The sequence below is a fragment of the Cupressus sempervirens genome, chromosome 7, assembly GCF_028749045.1.
Source record: "Cupressus sempervirens isolate cs-2001-9-10 chromosome 7, ASM2874904v1, whole genome shotgun sequence".
NCBI classification, from domain to species: Eukaryota; Viridiplantae; Streptophyta; class Pinopsida; order Cupressales; family Cupressaceae; genus Cupressus; species Cupressus sempervirens.
Genome location: NC_143124.1, coordinates 147,452,634 through 147,473,981, shown reverse-complemented (window position 1 = coordinate 147,473,981; position 21,348 = coordinate 147,452,634).

The following is a 21,348-nucleotide window of genomic DNA, read 5'->3' as shown; positions in this document are numbered from 1 at the left end:
GACCATTCAAACTCCTTGGAAAAGTCTCATGAGAAAAGTATCATCGTGCATAAAGCTCATCTTAGAGCATAAAATTGCCTTATGTGGTCATGTGGATCACTATTTCCATTATATTTTTCATAATTAGGGATGTAATGTGTCAAGGAAAAGACATCATATAGAGAATTTTATTAAAAGGTAATGTACATATAGACTCCATAGCTAAGGAGGACTTAGGCTTTTCCTTCTCTCTCTTCAAGTTTCAAGTCTTGTATCTCTTTCATAGCTATCTCAAGAGGAGTAGGCTCTTTATTTTGGATCAATATTCAAACATCAAATTTGTGTGGAAATTTCAATCCTCTAAGAGCCAAGTGCATGAATTTTTTATTTGTTGGAATACAAACATCACTGGGGGGGGAAGGGTGTGAATCAGTGGTTTAAAATACTTTTCAAAACTTGAAACAATTACAACTTATAAAAATTTATCACATGAGCAAGATAATTAATGAATAACCAAGTGAAAATATTTTAATGTGGGAAACCCCTTAGGGTAAAAAAATACTTTGAATCTGAAACTTTATTGGTCTTTTGGGAAAATCTTTTAGAGCTACAACTCTAGGAAGCACGAACACCTTGTTTTAGAAACACCAATCCCTTACACCTGAAGCACCAACTCCATGAATACAAGAAGAACCAAATTCCAAAATGAAAAAATGAGATATAAAATTAGAGGATCATCTGTGTTACAACACAAATCATGAATCATTAGTTTCAACTTCTTGTTGAAAACATAATGTAGGATATACTTCTATTCTCCTCAAAACATCCAATATCCAAATATATTTTCTTTTTCCATTAAAAATATATGGTCAAATACTGATATGAATGAATGAAGAAGCAATATATAACCCTTCTTCTACCCCTAATAAACTTCTCCAATGAAAATCAAATCACAATATGAAAATAAAAACATAAAACATTACCCTCTTCTTTGCTGTTAAAAATTTGCCTGCAAACTGTTCGGTGTACAAGGAATTCCACACCAATCCTACAACTTCTATTAAAACTACCTATTGTTTGTTCTAAAGGAATGTATCCTCTACTTATAAACCAAGAAATTTGAAATTTTTGAGGTAGTTACATAACCCAAACTTCCATTAGACCAAAACTGCTAAAAACTACTAAAATTGTCATAATAATTTGGTAACTATTTCTGATAAACAAACTTTTCCTCTTTCCATACAAGTGTTATGCAAAAAATAACAAAGACCCATTTTAGCTAACTCAAAGAACTTTACAAAAAGGTATAATAATTGGGGCCTATCTAATAAAAAAGCTTGTCATCTTTTTTCATAGACCAAAACTATTTTTTTATAACCATTTTCTAAATCAATGTGAACATTAAGTGTTACTTGTATAACGCTTAAGTATTTTTCTTGAATACATTTTGAACAATATTAAAGGAAATAAAGTAATTTTGGGATATTCTTGGGACTAAAGCATATAGATGTTTGAATTTTTCTACTCACAAAGTCATAGAAAGTGCACATGTGAAAGTTGATGAGTTTGCAGAAAGGACTGAAGAAGAAAGCAAAAAGGAACCAGAAGATTACAAGAGATTTGTTTTCATTGAACCTGATATAGTGCCAGATATATCTTGGTGTAAAGCACCTAAGAACAAGTTTTTTTTTGTTTAATGTAATAAAGTCTAGGGGTTGGTCATGTGATCTCCCTAAGACCATCCACCCATGTAATCGATATAAGACCCCATGGTGTTATTATAAACTTGGGCATCATTTGGTCCAAATAAGGTGGAATTTGGTTTTTTTAATACTTTCTAGGGTAGTTTAAGTGTTTAAAGCTTTAGAATAACATTTAGGAATGGTTGGAATTTAGTTAGCAAGAAGATTTGATAATATGGAAAAAATTGCAAAAAATTGCATTAGCAACTTTTGCAAATTTTTTACAACTTTTTCAAACAACCATCCCCAATGGCTAAAACTGATATAGGGTGGTTCTATCCACCTAGAATGGCCTATAAATTCTCTAAGCATCCAATGGATGAAGACACTGATTGTACTTGCTCTTTGGATGAATAAAATCTACCATTTTTTGGACATTTTTATCTGATTTTTTCGTACAATATGGCCTTGGAAGATTAGAGGGTAATAACATTGTACTGATCTAATAGCCCTATTAAATTGTAAGGTTTTGGCTTTGATTTCAATTTTCTATCAATCTTAATATTCAAGTTATCAATTTTCTTTGTTCACTACCCTATGAAACCCTCAAAATCAAGGTTTGGCCAAAGAAATGGCCCTAACTTGAAACTCCACCATTGGAATCTATTCCAAATTGGCATGGATCAAGTTAGGGTAATGTATTTTCTTATTTTTAAAGTCTTGGGATAGGAGGTTGTAGCAGTGAATTATGGGAGCAAGCCCTAGGTTTAATATTCCTTATGTATTAGACATTATTTTATGCAATTTAGTTGAGAAATGAGAAGGAAGGAAGTTGGGGACTTGGTGTAAGAACAAAACATATTTTTTTGGGTTAAGAGAGCACTCTAAAGCTGAAGGTTTGAATTCATGAACCCATTTCTTGTCCATTACCTTGTAGACCATGCCTTAAGTAACTAATTAGGCCTGTGTGGATGTTTTGGGTTGAGGCATGCTAGAGAGGAGTGAAACCTTGTAACTTTGGAGTCTATCAAAGCTTGCAAAAGGGTATTCAAAACTATATCTTTTTTTCTAGGTTCTTTGGAAGGATTTTGAGTTATTGGTGAAAAACTGAATTTGGATGCCTAATTGGGCTACTAGGTAAAATGCAATATCTTTCATTTTGGGTTGTTGGAAGTGGATCCAACTATTGATTTGCTTTTTTTTGATCAAGTTGGAGTTGTATCAAGCCTTGGTTGGTGTTAGGAAGGTTGGGAACATTAAAAACCCATTTTTGCCAAGTTGGGGGGTAGTAAGCCTTATTGCTCCATGTAGGAAGTAGTTGGTTTTATGTCTTGATTGAAGAGTTGGGATTGTAAACTTGTTGAAGAGTTTGTGGAATTAGGGTATGGTATATTGGAAAGTGAGTCAAGCACTTGAGTAACCCTTTGTGAAGATTGGAGGTCTGGGTTGAAGATTTGAAGTAACCTTTGCTTCCTTGTGCTTACTCTGCATCACATGTGTCAATCAGGAAACTTCTACTCACAAGTCTTTAGTCACCAAGTTGCAAGAAGTTCAAATTGAGAAGTAGGAACCTAAGTCACATTCAGATGCTATCAAGCCAATGCCTACCAAGTCTAAAGAATGCAAGCAATAGTTAGATCAACCAGAGCCAAAAACTAAAATTCAAAATGAAGACAGTGGAACTCAGTCAAAAGGCAAGGAACCTGTATAAGCCAAGAATGTTAGGAGATATCATGGACCGGATTAGATTATTGGAGACAAATCTAAAGGCACTATGACAAGAAGTAAGTTAAAAGGTACTTGTTTACTTGCTAATTTTGAACCTAGAAATGTCAAAGATGCATTAGAAAATGAAAGTTGGATTAAGGTCATGAATGAAGAGATAGAGCAAATAGAAAAGAACACAACATGGACTCTTGTACCTAGGCCTAAAGATAAAAATGTGATTGGAACTAAGTGGGTATTCAAAAATAAGTTGAATGAAGATGGTAAGGTATCAAGAAACAAAGCTAGACTAGTATGTAAAGGCTACTCTCAAGAAGGAATAGACTATGGAGAGACTTTTTCTCCTATTGCAAGATTGGAAGGTTTAGGACCTTACTTGCATATGTTGCATACAAAGGATTTAAGGTATATCAAATGGATGTCAAATCAACATTTCTCAATGGTATTCTGGATGAAGAAGTCTACATTGAGAAACCTAAAGGTTTTGTTGATCCAAACAAAAAGGACATGGTCTACAAATTACACAAAGAATTGTATGGTTTGAAACAAGCCCCTAGAGCATGGTATGAAAGATTGCATAACTATCTTATTCATATTGGTTTTTAGATAACTAATGATAACATTAGCTTGTATATCAAGGAAGAACTAGATAACAAGATTGGTTTGGAATAAATATTTGTGGTTTACACTTTGTTTACAAGAAATGATGATCTATGCAAAGAATTTTTAGAGTGAATGAACAAGGAATTTGAGATTTCAATATTTGGTGAGATTAAATTCTCTATTGGTCTTCAAATTAAATAGAGTAAGAATGGTATCTACATCACTCAATCTAAATATATCAAGGAGATACTCAAAAAGTTTGGTATGGAAGATTGTAAACTAGTTAGAACTCCCATGTGCAATGGACTAAAGCTTACCAAGGTTGATGAATCAAAAGAGGTAGATCAAACATTATATAGATCAATGATTGGAAAGCTAGAGTATGTAGTTCATACAAGGCTAGATATTGCTCTTGCAATTGGTATTGGAGCAAGATTTTTAGTAAAACAAAGAGAAAATCACATGATGACAATAAAAAGGATCATGAGATACTTGAAAGGCACTAAAGATTATGGATTATGGTACAAAGTTGGAGATAATCTGTACTTGAAAGTGTTTACTAATGTAGATTGCGTAGGAAACAATGATGACAAAAAAAGTACAAGTGGAGGAGCATTCTTTCTTGGAAAGAGGTTGGTTTCTTGGACAAGCAAAAAGAAAAATTGTACATCTCAATCCACAGCAGAAGCATAGTAGTAAACTATTCTAATATTTTTTGGTTCTATAGTACCTAGAAAATGGGCTAAATGCATAACATACTATGAGAAATCACCAACTCAATCAATATGCATTAGCACCCACTAGTTTACCAAGAAAGCCAAACTAATCAAAAGAAGCAAACACAAGGTTAGAAAACCCCTCTTTTGTTTGTAGCTCTCATGTTCTTCTTTCTTCTCCAAATTATGTAACTGCAACTTGTCTATAATGCACACAATATTGAAGCAAAGTCTATGATAGGGATAATGCCATGAGAATACTAGAAGTGTGATTTTAAGCTTGAGAGAAAATGGTGTGAAAATGCAAAGAAGCTAAGAACTTGCAAAATGCTCAAGAATTAGGACCTAAGGACTTAAGAATTAGGGACCAAAAATAAGAGGAGGAATGCTCATTTTATAATGGGCATGGAGGGTGGGAGCATTGGATTTTTCACCCTTAGATATGCTATGTGGAAAGAAATTCCTTTGAGAATCCATGACGCATATGACAAAAGATGCCAAATCTAGGATTCTATGACGCATGAAAGTCAAACTTGACTAAATGGGGAAGAGAATCTATGATGCATCATAAGACACCTCAATCCCACTTAAAGCCAAGAATCTATGACAAATAAGCCAAATAGGGACATGCATAAGAAATAAGAATATTTTATTATGACATATCTCATCCAAGTGTCAAAGGAGAATCCAAGAGGTTTCATATCCAAGTGTCACTATGATGCAATATTTTATGGAATATTTGAATTAAAAATCCTTTTATTCCACAAAATAAGAATTGGTAGAAAAATGAAATTAATGATGGAAAATTGAACTTTGGAAATTAAGAATTTCCGTGTTTTGCAAATAATGAATCATTTAATTGAGGACGATAATTAGGAAGAATAATTAGTAAGCATAATAGAATTAAATTATGGGTTATTTAATCCTATAGAGAAAATTAGTAAATGATTGACCAAATTGATTAAATAAATGTGACCATATCCTTTGATGAAAATGTGACAATAATGGATATTGAATAAGATGATGAAAAGTATACCAAAGCCATGGTCAAATTGATTGATTGAAATTGATAACATGCCAAGGACACATGACATGAATTGATCGATATGTAACATTTAACTGACATTGTAAATGATATAGGATTGAAATTGATTGAAAAGGTTTGATCATAATAACATCGATGGAAACTATCAATATTATTAAAATGGTTGATGATGCCATGATCTGACATTGAAAGCCTCAACAATGTCAAAGATTGAATGACATGAATGATAGTTTGACCTAGCACTAAGAGCCACGATTGTACTAAGGTTAGATTGATAAGATTGATAGGTTGGTAGATTTTCAAGGCATTGAAAGCCACAACAATACCTAGGATTGGATAAATGATGATTGATTTGGGATGTTTGATATGTTTCAGGTTGATTAGGACTGCAATTTTGAGTTGATATGAAATGGTTTTGAGTTGATATGAAATTGATGTGAAAAAGGATACAAATGATGAAATACGATCACTTTGGCCAAAAGATCAAAGTTAGTAGAATGAGAAAATAGGATGAATTAGTATGGAAGAAGTGATGAAACCATAGATGTGAACCATTTTTGAGTGTCTATAGGTTCAAACAATTATTGGAAGGCATGAAGGTGGAAATCAAAAAACTAGTTGTTATGTTTTGTGACAATACTGTTGTTTGAGTTTCTCTTCCTGTTTAGCGAACATGGCTTGTTGTTGTTGATACATTGCATAGAAATTGAGTGGGTCTATGTTGGATTGTGTATTAGGGATGTTGGATGTTTGCACCACTTGAGGTTGTTGCTATTGTGTTTGATGTTGATATGTTGAATGTGTGTTGGAAACATTAGGTCCTGGGACTATTGTAGGTTGATGTTGCCAAGGTGGTTGGTTGTATCCTTGGGAATTGACCATCATGTTTGTATTTTTGCTTTGGCACCTTTGTGTGTTAGAGGTTTCTACTTGGGACATCATATTGACTTGGCAATGAGGTGCATTCATTTTGGGAATAGGTGTAATATCAATAAGGCTTTTCCTTTGTGCATTAATAGGGATTGTTGTAGTTGATGTTGCACATAGTGTACTCGTGGGAGGCTCCATAACACTTGATGTCATACCACTTGGTAGGGTTAGGAGAAAAGGTGCACTTTGTTGATTTGCCTCCAAAGAAGGTATGTCTGGCATCCTGAGAGCACAAGTCCCTTTAGGTGCATCTTGTTGTTGCATCATGTGGCTAAAATCAAGTCTTAATGTTCTTTTGGGGTGTTTAGGAATTGGTGGTATTTCATTGAACAAGGGGTTAACATTGATGTGTTCAAATTTACTTTGGAGGATCTTGATGGTGGATTCTTGATGGGACCTTATAGGTGCCATTATTGTGTTTGAAAGCTCCAAAGGTTGTTTTCCCTTGTCTAATTCCAAATTGATCATGGGTTGTATGTTTTCAATGGTTCTATTAGTTTGATGTTTGGAATCAGGTCCTTCTACATTTGGGTTCAATTTGACAATTTCTTGGACTACCAAAAGTTTAAATTTATTGCAAATTTTTTTGTCTTGACATTCCCTAGCCATTTCTTTGTTAGTGATGCCATAATCAGTATCAGAGTCATCATTGAGGTGTACAATACCTTGTTGTATGTTTGATGTGTTAGGGTGGAAGGTACTTGTGTTAGGTTGGCTAAATTTGAAGGAATTTGATTGTTCATCTTTGAGTGTGGTTGGTACACTTCCTCCTCCCAGAGGTATTGGTACGAATATGGGTTCAAAGTTTGGACTCCATTGAACCATCCCATGTGTAGGGGAAGTGTTTGAAGGAAACCTCATATTAGGCATATTGTTTAAGGTTTGTTGTGCCATAGCTTGATAATGATGATCTTGTGGATACATGTTTAAAGGGTCTACTAGCAAAGGTTGTGACGCCTTGATTTGGTCTTTGTCAAATGATTGTTGGGTTTTTTTTCTCTTCTTCTGTCATGGATGAGGTTTTGGTTGTGCTTGCACCTTAGAAAATAAAGGTTGATATAGTTCCTTACGTCTCTAAGCTGATTATGTCCTAGTAAGTGTTGGCATGATATCTAAGAATGTAGATGCAATGGAGGGAAACCTAAATGGACTTTTTTGCCTCTCAAGTGCATACCCAAACTACCAATTATTCTTAGAATGACACAATTGGGGGTCTGAAGGTGAGTAGTTGGTAGGTAAGAGGCATGCACTAGGTAAATAGAGGTGTTAGGGTGCCTAAAATGCAAATTTTGAGTGTTTTGAGTGATCTAGAGTGTTTCTTAAGGTCTTGGGATGCAATGGAAGGTGTGGAAGTGCAGATTAGAGTTTTGGAACATAGAATGAAACACCTAATTACAAAGTGCATCCTAAAACTACCAAGTTCATCCTAAAAATACCAATTGTGCACTTGAAGTGTGCAGTTGGTAAAATAGGGTTGCGATTGGTAAATAGGGTTGCAGTTGGTAAAAGAGGTCAAAACTTGATAACTAAGATGTGGGTATGCAAGATATGAGTGTTTTTGGGATTTTTAAGTGTTTAGGGATGTTATGAAATGTAAGGAAATGCTAAATGAATTAGGGTTTTAACATGCAAAGTGAAAATGTGCTAGGGATGTTATGCAAATGCAAATGCAAGGTGTTGTTTTGAAGTTGGACTAGAGGGGATGAAAATGACTCTTAGGTGTGCAAAATGACACTTAGGGTTATGTTTTGGACTTTATAAGGATGCCAAAGGTTGATGTATGCAAGTTATACTATGAAAGGGGTGGTGTTTAACAGTTGATAATGACATTTGGGATATGCAAAACGAAGGTAAATGATCAAGAAGACAATTTGGTTGATGGGCAATTTGATAGGGTTTGATAATGAAAATGATGCTAGGATATTAGACAATGCAAGATGATGGGGATATGCCACTAGGGTAAGTCAAAATTAAATTTAGGGATATGATTATGCTGATGATAGAGGTATATGCAAGGCTTTGAACTTAGGTGAAATCTTTACAAGGTATTAACCTAAGAGTTTAACATTATGACAATAGACTTTGGATCTTGACCAAAAAAAGAAGAGACAAAAAGTGATAAGATCAAAATGACAAAGCCAAATCTACCTTGATTTAGATAGAATTTGACCAAAGAAAATTACAGGAGAAAATGATAAAATGACCATGGTCAAGATCCATCATCCGTTGACACAATGTAATACTCTAAAGTTCATACTTTTGTTTAGATTTTTGACTAAGTTCAAAGATTTTGGGGGTTCAAAATGATGTTGTGGGGACTCAAAATGGTGGTGATGCTGAGAAGATATGCAATATGGACAATTCCTATGATCAAAAATGGGATTTTGGGTGCCAAGTGTGGTTTAAGGTCAAGTGCAGAATGGGGAAGTACAGAGGCTCCTAGATGCAGTTTTGGGGTCCTGAAGTGCAGTTTGGGGGCCCAAAATGGTCATGCAGGTGCCCAAGTGCATCCCAATAGTGCCAAGTGCACTCAAATAGTACCAAATACATAATTGATGCACTTGGAGCCAGTTTGGGCATAGTTGGTAGTTTCTAGGCATAGTTGGTAAGTTAGGATGAAGGTTGTATGATTTTGAGTGGTATGGTTACCAAACTGATATGCCAGGAAGCTAAGATATTGGGGTTGCTATTATGATGGGTTGGGAGATTTATAATAGAGGCTATGACCTAAGGAATGATGTCCTAAGTGAAGGTCATGAAGACTAGGTGATCTAGAATGCAGATCTGGGCAAGCTAATGCAAGGGGAGCTAACCAGGTACCTAAAGACACAACTAAAGCCCCAAAATTTTATCTAGAATCCCAAACTAGGTCTGAGGACCACCAAGTGTTCCCAAATAGTGTACACTACATCAATGATGCAGTTGGTAATTTCAGGATGTATTTGGTAAACTAGGTTGAAACTAAGGCAATTTTGGGAGCTATGATTTCCAGATTGATGTCATAGGGAGGTAAACAATAGCGGATAGTGTTAAGACTAGTATGAATGCTCAAAATGATGTTTAGGGAACCTAGAATTATGGTTAAAGTGGTCAAGATGAGGGTTAGGTATGCAAAGATGCAAGGTGGTGGATGCAAAGTGCAAATTTTGAGATGGGAATGCAAAGACTAAGGGAGGTAAACTAAACCTAAATGGATGCAATATGAAAGGTAATAGATACTAAATGAGGACTAAAAGGTGCAATATGAAGTCTATATGATGCAAGAATGAGGCCTAGACTAGGGTGAATGCAAGTGGAGTTTATGTGAGGGTAAGATCTACATTTTGCCAAGTATGTTTAGGAGCACAAGCTGCCATGTTTTGCAAGGTTTGAGTTTGTTGAAAAAAAGTTTGCAAAGTTTGATAAAGGTTGTAAAGTTTTGACAATGTGTAATATTTGGAGAAGGTTCAAGTTTTAAATTTGAATGTTGGCTATTATCTTGATTATGTTTTATAGACATGCAAGACACATTAAGACAAGAATAGCTATTGTTAAAAGTGTACAAACACACCACAACCTAGGTTTTTAAGACTGTATCCACTAAATTCCTACTTGAACTGAAGTTCAGCCATGCTTACCCAAAGTGGACAACCTAGGATCTTGGCACCATAGGCTTCCCCTTACAATGCACTCACTTCATAGGGCTACCAAGATCTACTTCCCAAGGGGCATGACTTCCCAAGGGATTGTTGCCTCTACTAAGGACCACGAGATTGTAGGATGTCTTCATGCGCATGGGTGACCCCTTGAGCTAGTGGATAGAAAGGATTTTGGCCACTAAAACATGGTTTTTATTAAGGGCATTCCATTTGGAATGTGAATAATAAACTTTTGTAGAAGGTCTCCCAGCCTCAAGAACTGGGGTTTGATGCACCACAAGGGTAATGGAGGAGAGCTATCATGCAGCAATACCGTCGACATGACTTTCACTATAATCAAATTTTATATAGTGACTAGAATGTTGACCTTGCTTTTGGCTTGTTACCACTCTAAGGTTCTCCCCTAGTATACCCAATATTGAGAATCTTGGTCCAAGGCAAGCCTCCTATAGAAGTTACATAGATTTCTCTTACACCCAAGATCCACAAATGGTGAGGGGAGAGGTTACACCCAATGTAAAGGGATTTAAACACTATAGAAACACTAGGAAAAAAAGAAAAATTTAATTTTGAGCACCAAATGATGTGTTATCTAATCTAGGAAATCCACACACATAGTTTTGACAGACACACAAAGTCTTTGACAACGTCCTACAAAGCGCGCATTAGTAGTTTCTTATGATCATGTCTTCATCCCATGATGGCCACATGCTGAAATTAGACCATTAGCAACAAAAAAAATCTAATATATGTTCTAGAAGGAATTGGAAACCTTATGTGTAGATTCTGATTGATGTATGTGCTTACAGTGAACCAGGTGTGCTCTGACAGAGCAGGTGGCACCCCAGAAGGCCAAACTGGCTCAGAACACTCCCAAGTGTGCCCAAATGGTTTAGAATACATTAATGAAATAGTTGGGGCCTAGTTGGGTGTAGTTGGTAGTTTTAGGATTTAGTTGGGAGATCAAGTGCAAACTATGGGGAAATGGTGCCCTAAATGAGACCTTAAAACTACAAATCTTGAAGGCTACACTCCCAAGTGTGCCCAAATAGTGCAAAATATGTCAATGACATAGTTGGTAATTTTTGGATGTATTTGGTAAGTTAGAAATAGTAGAAAATGGTTTTGGTGGCTCCTAGACTCCTAAAACTGCTCCTAGGGGTCCAAAGTGCACCTTGACAGAGTAGAATGCACCCTAGGATGGAAAGCTAACAAAATGCATGAAACAAGAGCATAAAACCATGTTACTAGACCCCTTAATTAATATAGGTGTGAAGATGAAGAGTAGATAGTCTTTATACCCTTCCAAGTGAGCTCCTTCCTTGCACCTACAAGCACAAAAAAAGAAAACCCAAGGTAGATATGCATGTTCATGTCAGGTTCACCAAATGTAGTACCTAGAAAATGGGCTAACTGCATAACATACTATGAGAAATCACCAACTCAATCAATATATATTAGCACCCACTAGTCTACCATGAAAGACAAACTAATCAAAAGAAGCAAACACAAGGTTAGAAACCCCCTCTTTCATTTGTAGCTCCCATGTTCTTCATTCTTCTCCAAATTATGTAGCTCCAACTTGTCTATAATGCACACAATATTGAAGCAAAGTCTATGATAGGGATAATGCCATGAGAATACTAGAAGTGTGATTTTAAGCTTGAGAGAAAATGGTGTGAAAATGCAAAGAAGCTAAGAACTTGAAAAATGCTCAAGAATTAGGGACCAAAAATAAGAGGAGGAATGCTCATTTTATAATTTGCATGGAGGGTGAGAGCATTGGATTTATCACCCTTAGATATGTGATGTGGCAAGAGATTCCTTTGAGAACCCATGATGCATATGACAAAAGATGCCAAATCTAGGATTCTATAATGCATGAAAGTCAAACTTGACTAAATGGGAAAGAGAATCTATGATGCATCATAAGACACCTCAATCCCACTTAAAGCCAAGAATCTATGACAAATAAGCCAAATAGGGACATGCGTAAGAAATAAGAATATTTGATTATGACATATCTTATCCAAGTGTCAAAGGAGAATCGATGAGGTGTCATATGCAAGTGTCACTATGATGCAATATTTTATGGAATATTTGAATTAAAAATCCTTTTATTCCACAAAATAAGAATTGGTTGAAAATGGAATTAATGATGGAAAATCGAACTTAGGAAATTAAGAATTTCCATGGTTTGTGGATAATGAATCAATTAATTAATAAAATCAATTAATTGAGGACAATAATTAGGAAGAATAATTAGTAAGCATAATAGAATTAAATTATGGGTTATTTAATCCTATAGAGAAAATTAGTAAATGATTGGCCAAATTTATTAAACAAATACGACCGTATCCTTTGATGAAAATGTGACAATAATGGATATCAAATAATATGATGACAAGTAGACCAAAGCCATGGTCAGATTGATTGATTGAAATTGATAACATGCTAAGGACACATGACATGAATTAATCGATATCTAACATTTAATCGACATTGTAAATGCTACAGGATTGAAATTGATTGAAAAGGTTTGATCATAATAACATTGACAGACACTATCAATATTATTAAAATGGTTGATGAAGCCATGATCCAACATTGAAAGCCTCAAAAATGTCAAAGATTGAATGACATGAATGATATTTTGACCTAGCACTGAGAGCCACGACAGTACTAAGGTCATATTGATAAGATTGATAGGTTGATAGGTTTCCAAGGCACTGAAAGCCACAAAAATACCTAGGATTGGATAAATGACAATTGTTTTGGGATGTTTGATATGGTCTAGGTTGATTAGGACTAATTCTGAGTGATTTTGAGTTGATTTGGGGTGATTTTGAGTTGATATGAAATTGATGTGAAAAAGGATACAAATGATGAAATATGATTAATTTGGCCAAAAGATCAAAGTTAGTAGAATGAGAAAATGGGATGAATTAGTATGGAAGAAGTGACAAAACCATAGATGTGAACCATTTTTGAGCATCTACAGGTTCAAACAATTATTGGAAGGCATGAAGGTGGAAATCAAAAGAATAGTTGTTATGTTTTGTGATAATACAAGTGAAATCAACATATCTAAAAATCTAGTGATGCATTCACAAACCAAGCACATTGCAATAAAATATCATTTTATCAGAGAATTGGTGCAGGATAAGGAGATCATATTGGAATATGTCCATACAAAAGAAAAAATTTCTGACATATTCACCAAGCCATTACCTAAGGATGCATTCTTGTATCTAAGAGGTAAGTTAGGTATCATTCCCCTATCTGAAGCCCACTAAAATGAAGTTTTAGTGATGCATCAATAGGTACCAAGTTGAGAATCTATTAGTTGATGCAACATAATCATTGGAACATTGCATATGAATTAGTACTCAAGGTACATAGTGACTCATTTGGTATGTGTTGTCTTTGGCATGTGTTGTCAAAGAGGGAGAGTGTACTATCATATCCTTCTAAAATTTGAATTTGATTGTGGAGAGTTTACTGTTTGAAAAGAAGGTATGAAATTCCTTCATAGAGGGAGATTACTATATTTGAGAATTTTTTGGCATAAAATCTAAGAGGGAGAAATATTTTGTTAGAAAAAGACTTGTTTCAAATTTCATCTATTATGACATGTTGTGTTTCCATCAATGCCAAAGAGGGAGATTGTTGGATATAATTGTTCAATTGTGTGTTGTCTTTGATGTTACACAAATGTCATATTAGTTATCAGATAGAGTCTACAGAGCTCAATTGGTTAGCAAAGCAAATTATAGAGTCTATCGAGTGTTCCTAAAAGTTACTCTGTGGAAACAATTTCTATCAAGCTCACTTGGGTGTTCAAGGATTTTGTGGCAGAAGATAGTGGCAATCAAGCTCACAAGGTTAATGAAGGAAAGTTAGTGTTGACTGAGTTCACTTGGTCTCCAAAGAATTTTACAGAGTTTGCAGTGTTCATCAAGCTTTAGTTGGTTACACTAGAAATCATTTATGGAGTAGTGTTTACCAAGCAGGGTTGACTAATGAAGGATTTCATTGTTTTGGAAATAAAGTTTAATTGTTTTATGTAATTGTTATAGATGACCGATGTAATGATTATTGCTAAATGTAACTTGTAAATGAGCCAACTTGATAACTTGTAAGGTATAAATAAAAGGTCAAGTTGTGAAATCTAAAATATAATGAGTGAGCATGCAAGCATACTAATTATGTGAAGAGAAAAGTGTGGTCAAATTTTGAAGAAGGATCAGATATCCTTGAGGAGTAACAAAGGTGTGTTTGATTAGAGAGGATCTACTAAATAAGAACAAATATTTTTTTTAGCAAAGTTCAATTGCATCTCATTCAGGTCACTTCATTATTACTTTATCACAATTGTAGCAGTCATTTCTAAATCTCTTAATAGAGTTGGTTTAATAGCCATTTTGTAAATCCTCTAGCAAGGTCGATAGTTCTATTGAATTATTCTAAAGTCCTCTAGCAAGGCCACTCCTAGTAGGGTGATTAAATCCTCTAACAAGGTCACACCTAATAATGTGTTTTGTAACCTTTAATAGGGTTGGCTCCTAACCAAGTTCACTTTAAAAGAGTGAAAATTAGTAGCTAGTTGCTTCTTGGTTTTTCCCATATTGGGTTTCCATGTTAAATCTAGTGTCTCTTGTGTTCATATTATTTCTTTCATGCATCCATGTTAAATTTTTGTGAATGCTTAAAGATCAGTAATAAGTTAACACATACAATACATCTATCGAGTTACAACATTTTTTTATGTGGCTACCAAGTGACAGTAGTAACTAGTTTTTAAGACATCTAAGGGATCTGGGTATTTTTTTGTGTGGTTATTGATTCACCCTCCCCTCTTAGTTAGTCCATCTATATTTCTAAAAACAACACACACTATTAAATGTGATCCTATTAAAGGATTTCAATCACCCTATTAGGAGTGAGCCTTGTTAGAGGACATTAGACCATTCACTTGGAATGTCACCTGGTTAAAGGATTTACAAATGAATGTTAGGTCAACCTTAATCCAAAGGATTTTCTCCAGACTGATATAATTGTTAGAGAGTAACAATAATGCTTGATTTGATACAACTTATAACTTCATTACAGATTATAGGTAACTATTTAGTCCTCCATTCTACTTAGCCTTCATACATTGCAGATTTGATAGCTTGTTCACCCTTCAAGCATTCATCTTCTTAAGCCTTCTTGGTTAATATGCCAATGCAGTCTCCTCTTAGATCACTTGATGAAGCAAAGCCCTTGACTCCTTGGCTTCCTTCGGTTTTCATATCCAACTCTCTATGCTTCATGACTAGCCATTCCTATAAATAGGAAATTAAGATATTTGTCTACTCATTTTCCATCATCCAAATTAGGGTTAGAATGAATTAGGTAGGATACAATGTATCTACCCCACATTGCGTCTCTCTTCTAGAAACTTCTCCTAGAATCCTCTTTGAATTTTCTTAAAAATGGTTTACCTTGAATTTTGTGCCACCAACTCATCATCCTTATCTTCCACTTGGTTCCAACAATCCAAGAAAATGAACTTATTGGCTTAGATTCATCGAATCCATGATCTTTCAAATAATATAGTAGCTCAGAATTATCAACCTTCTGATGCTTGACACATATTGTGTTGCTCAAAATCCTCTATAATATAACTCGGCATCAACTAAAGTTTACTAGTGCTAAGCATAAACTAAAATTTACTTGGCATCCACTATTCTACTCAGTATACATTAGAATGAACTTTTACTCAGCTCCAACTAATTTTTTTCTCAGCTTGCACTAACTTTTCTCAGCACCTACTATCCACTCAGTCAAGCTTGGCAGACAAACTCTATGTAACTTGTTCTTCTAAACTTTCTTACTATAACCAACCTTTGTAACCTTAAGTAGATTGTCAATACATTATGTCATTACTATCTTAACTAATCCTTGTACTTCATTATATAATCATAACTCAACCTTTCCTCTAGGTGTTATTGTTACATCTTTTGATCAAATCCTCTTCATCAATCAAAGAAGTGATAGTACTTAAATCTTATAAGTAGTTGTCTCACTAGCAAATAGCAGGTTTGACACTAGTGACAAAACAATGATTGACACATACCTATATGTTCTTGACAATCTCCCCTTTGATTTTCTTCTTCAATCTATTTTCAACAATCTCCTTCTTTGGAATTGATGGTAAGCCAAACTAATCAACCAAATCAACCAAATGGTAAACACCTTGTTAAACCAAACTAATTAGGTTATAACAATAAGATAATATTGATGCAAAAGAGAAAATAATTCCTTGTATTGAAATATCTCCCTCTATCAATAGCTTCCATCTTCTGAATAGGTTACAAAAATTCTTTCTTATAGCTTCCTCTTTTTTATCTGCTTCTTACTAGGTAGATATTAGGATTTCTCCCTCTTTCTTGAATTTTTCTATCTCCTTCTAAGATCAGTAACACTTCATCATTTTTTGACAATAATATCTTGATATCTCCCTTTGATGATAATTAGTTTAATACTCTTTCTCCCTACTATGATGATCAATTTAACTCTTTCTCCCTCTTTGACAACAATGCCAAAGACATATGCCAAAAAATTGTCATCTTAAACATGCAGATATAGGCTTTTATAGTTTCTTAAGTTTCTCCCTCTATCACCTTGCTTGTGACTATTTTGAAATTTCAGCTCTTTGATTACTTTAGGTAGTTCCTAAAGTAAGATTTTCTACATCAATTTGTAACATATGGCAATCAACTTGTTTGATGGAGCCCACTCCTATTTCTTAGCTAGCCTTTGATAGGGATATCACCCCTAGTTTACTTCTTAGATACTCATGAGCATCCTTAGCTAATGCTTTTGTGAAGATATCAACAATTTTCTATTTTGTGTTAACATATTCCATCTTCACCTCTTTATCTTGAAGTAATTCTCTCAAGTAATGATACTTGATTGCAATGGGCTTAGTCTTTGTATGAATCATTGGAATCTTTGATATATTTATAACACTTGTATTATCGCAATAAAGTATCATTGGTTTTGTGATTTCTTCCTTCATTCCTTTGAGTAGCTATTTGATTCATACAATATTTGTGCAATTTACAACATCAACAACATATTCAACTTCAACAATAGATTGTGAGGTGCATTTTTGTTTCTTGCTAGTCCATGTAACTAGTCTTTTGTCTAAGAAAAATGGTCCTCCATTGGTACTCTTTCTGTCATCAATCTTTCTAGCCCAATTAACATTAGTGTAGGCTCTCAATTCAAAATTTTCATTCTTCTTGTAGCATAGACCAAACTCTTATGTTCCTTTCAGATATCTCATTATTTTCTTTACAATCATTAAATGATTCTCCTTGGGATTTGTAGAGAACCTTGCATCTATCCCTACAAATAATGCAATATTAGGTCTGCTATATACTACATATTGTAACTTGCCAATTGTAGACCTATACATTATTTGATTCACCTTAGCTGAATCATCATTCTTTAAAAACTTAAGTCTTATCACCATAGGTGTACGTATTGGTTTGGAATCCTCTAATCCAAAATTTTTTAATATTTCCTTCACATACTTTGATTGAGTGATGTATATACCATATTTCATTTGATATACTTGCAAACCCACAAAGAACTTGATCTCTCCAAACATAGACATTTCAAATTCTAACTTCATTTGATTTGAAAAATATTTGCATAAAGCATCTTGACCTCCAAATATGATATCATCAAAAAAAATTATAGATAACAAAATGCCTTTTCCTTTCTTTGTCTTTATGTATAGATTGTTGTTATCATTAGTCCTTTCAAATCCAATCTTCATAAGATACTTATGAAGTCTCTCATACCATGCTCTCTTGGTGCTTTTTTCAAAGCATATAGAGTTTTATGTAGTCTACATACCATGTTCTTATTCTTAATATCAAAAAATCCTTCTAGCTGTTCTATGTAGACTTTTTCCTCTAATATACCATTCAGAAATGCAGATTTAACTTCCACTTGATAGACTTTGAAACATTTGTATGCAGAATAAGCAAGTAGAGTTCTTAGTCCTTCCAATCTAGCAACTGGGGCAAATGTCTCTCCATAGCCAATTTTCTTTGTTCCTTGTGACTTCACCATTTTCATCTAGCTTGTTTTTGAATACCCACTTGGTGCCAATCACATTTTTGCCTTTTAGTCTAGGAACTAGACTCCATGTTTTTCTTTTCTCAATTTGTTCAATATCTTCTTCCATGGATTTATTCCAATTGAAATCTTCTAATGCATCTTTCATTTATTTAGGTTCCTTCATGCTCAAAAAACATGTATCACTTCTTAATCTATTTCTTGTCATTGGTCTAACATATTTATCTCCAATGATTTATGTAGTAGGATGATTTCTTTTAACATAGTTAGACAATCTTGGTTCAGCTCTAGTTTCTTTAGTTTGTCTTTTAACTTTAGAATCATTGTGTCCATCTTTGTTAGGTAGCTCAAAATCTCTTTCATGTACACTAATCTCAAAATCAAAATGTGCATTGACTTCATTCCATAACTCAACATCTGAATGTGGCTTGGTTCCTTAATGTAATTTGACTTTTATGGGGTGTGACTCAGCTATCACTAAAACTTTCTATTGGTTTGTAGCTTGATTTGAAACATCTCCTTTAGTAGGCATACCTGTTAAAGTAAATAATTATTTATTAATTGTTATTTTTTTAACTAAAGTTTACTTAGGTTAATGCATTTAGTTAATAGTTATAGTTGATAAGTTGTTGACAACATGAGAGTTTGTTCCTATCTAAGTTATACTTATCCTCTCACCTTGATCAAGGATATTCCACCTTTTGTGGATGTATGCTTAGTTGTCAATCTTATGTTCTAGCACTTTTTAGCTTGTTCTAAAAGATTCCTTGAGGCCTTTATATTTGGTCTCTCTCATTGTAACTCATAACTCATTTTCAAGGCATATTGTATAGCAATACATTTTTCTTTGTTTGCAATATCTTCTCTCGCAGTCTATTTAGTTTTTCCAAGCTCAACCTCTTCCTTCTTTGGTTTCCCTTTAACAGGTTATTTGAATGCAGGTGATATTGGCAAGCTATAAAGTTAGTTTTCATCAACATCTGTATGGTATCAAATCCTCCCTACTACTTTTTAGCTGAAAGGTTTTTGAAGCCGCGATTCAGAGACAAACTCTAGTTTGTTTTTTATTTTTTCTTCAATCCAGTAGAAGAGCATTTTTTTGGAGCACTTTGGGCCTAAATGGATGTTGCCATTGAGTTCAAAAGGCCTATTACAATCAATATTCATATAAAAAATTTCAATTTTGGTGATAAGAGCTCTAGGAGGCAATTTTTTTTAGTTTGGGCTAGCCGTACAGACATTTTTGGCATATAAAAATAAAAAAAGAGAGCTCCACTTTCACAACACCCCCATGCCACTTTGTAGTCTCCTCCACTATTGCAACACCATAGAGTCACTGCAATGCAACTCACCTACAACTGCTATACTATAGCCACCTTGGTGCCACCTGCCCACTGCCTCCACCATAACGACATTGGTCCCTACCACCACTATGGCCAATGCCACCAGTAGTTGCCACCCACTTGTGGCCCCACCAATAGTTTTTCCCACATTGAGTCTTTAGCACAGTTGACCTATTCTCTAGTTGCCATGTGGCCCCTGCCACATCAGCCTCCTACCACATCTGGCATGCCATGTGGCTCTCTTTTTTTCTGCAATGGTTGTGAAGCTATCAATTTTAAGCTCATGATTTAATGATATCAGCATAATGTCAGCATTGCATCAATGCCTTCCTACACCTCTATAGGGTACCTTTTGATCTACTTTTGGTTTTTCTACATAACTTGAGTATACAGAGGTATTTTGATGCAAGAGCATCTTGGGTTTCCTTGTCATCCTACTCATTTTTGTTCATTTTGCATGTGGATGTCGAGTTACTATAGCTCTAGTGGATGTTGAGCTACTATAGCTCTAATAGATGCTAAGTTGTTGTAGCTCTAGTGGATGCCGAGTTACTATAGCTCTAATGGATGCTGAATTACTATAGCTCTAATGGATGTTGAGTTATTATAGCTCTAGTGGATGTCAAGTTACTATAGCTCTAATAGATGCTGAGTTACTATAGCTCTAGTGGATGTTGAGTTACTATAGCTCTAATGGATGCCAAGTTATTGTAGCAATCTAGTGTTGATTGAGTGTTCCTTCATGTGTTGAGTTACCCAGTGTATGCCAAGTGACTCTTCATGTGCCAAGTTATCTAGTGTATGCCAAGTGACTCTTCATGTGTCAAGTTACCTAGTATATGCCGAGTCTCAACATTTGGATGTGATTTCTACAAGTTGACTTGCAAGATTTATTTTGATCACATGTTAATATCTTTTATTGGGATATGTCTAGATCATTGTTGAGTTGGCCTTCCTCTTATGTAATGTTCTAGAATAATTTGTAAGCCATTTTTTCCAAGTATATATAGAGTGTTTAGGATTAGAGTTTGGTAAGTTTTTTTTGTGGAAGAGGAATTCTAAGAGCAAAACTAAAGTGCAAAATTATAGTTGGAGCTTGGAATGTGAATGTATTTTTAATTGGCTATAACCTAGAAGGCCTTACAATTGGGCATGTATGAAGATGTTTTGATGAATCAATAAAAGTATTTCTTTCTCTTCTTCGTTTGGTTGATGTTCCTTGTGTTTGCTTCCATTGTGTTAACTCTTGTAGGGTGGTTTGGATAGCTGGGTGAGCCTTTGGCCCTAAGTATTCACATTTTTTCTTGTGTTAGTTGGTATTAGAGCTTGAGGTTCATCCTTATGGAGATTGGATTGTGTAGAACCCTGATTTAGATTTCGTTGTAGGGTTGCAGATCTACAGATTTGACCTATAACTTGCAGAGGGTTACAAACTTGTAGGAACCTAATTTGTAAAGATGGTTCATGGTAGATGAAATAATATTGATAATGCTATATTTGATTAGTTGAGACAAAATACAACCATATTAGATGTTGTGGAGATAGCCT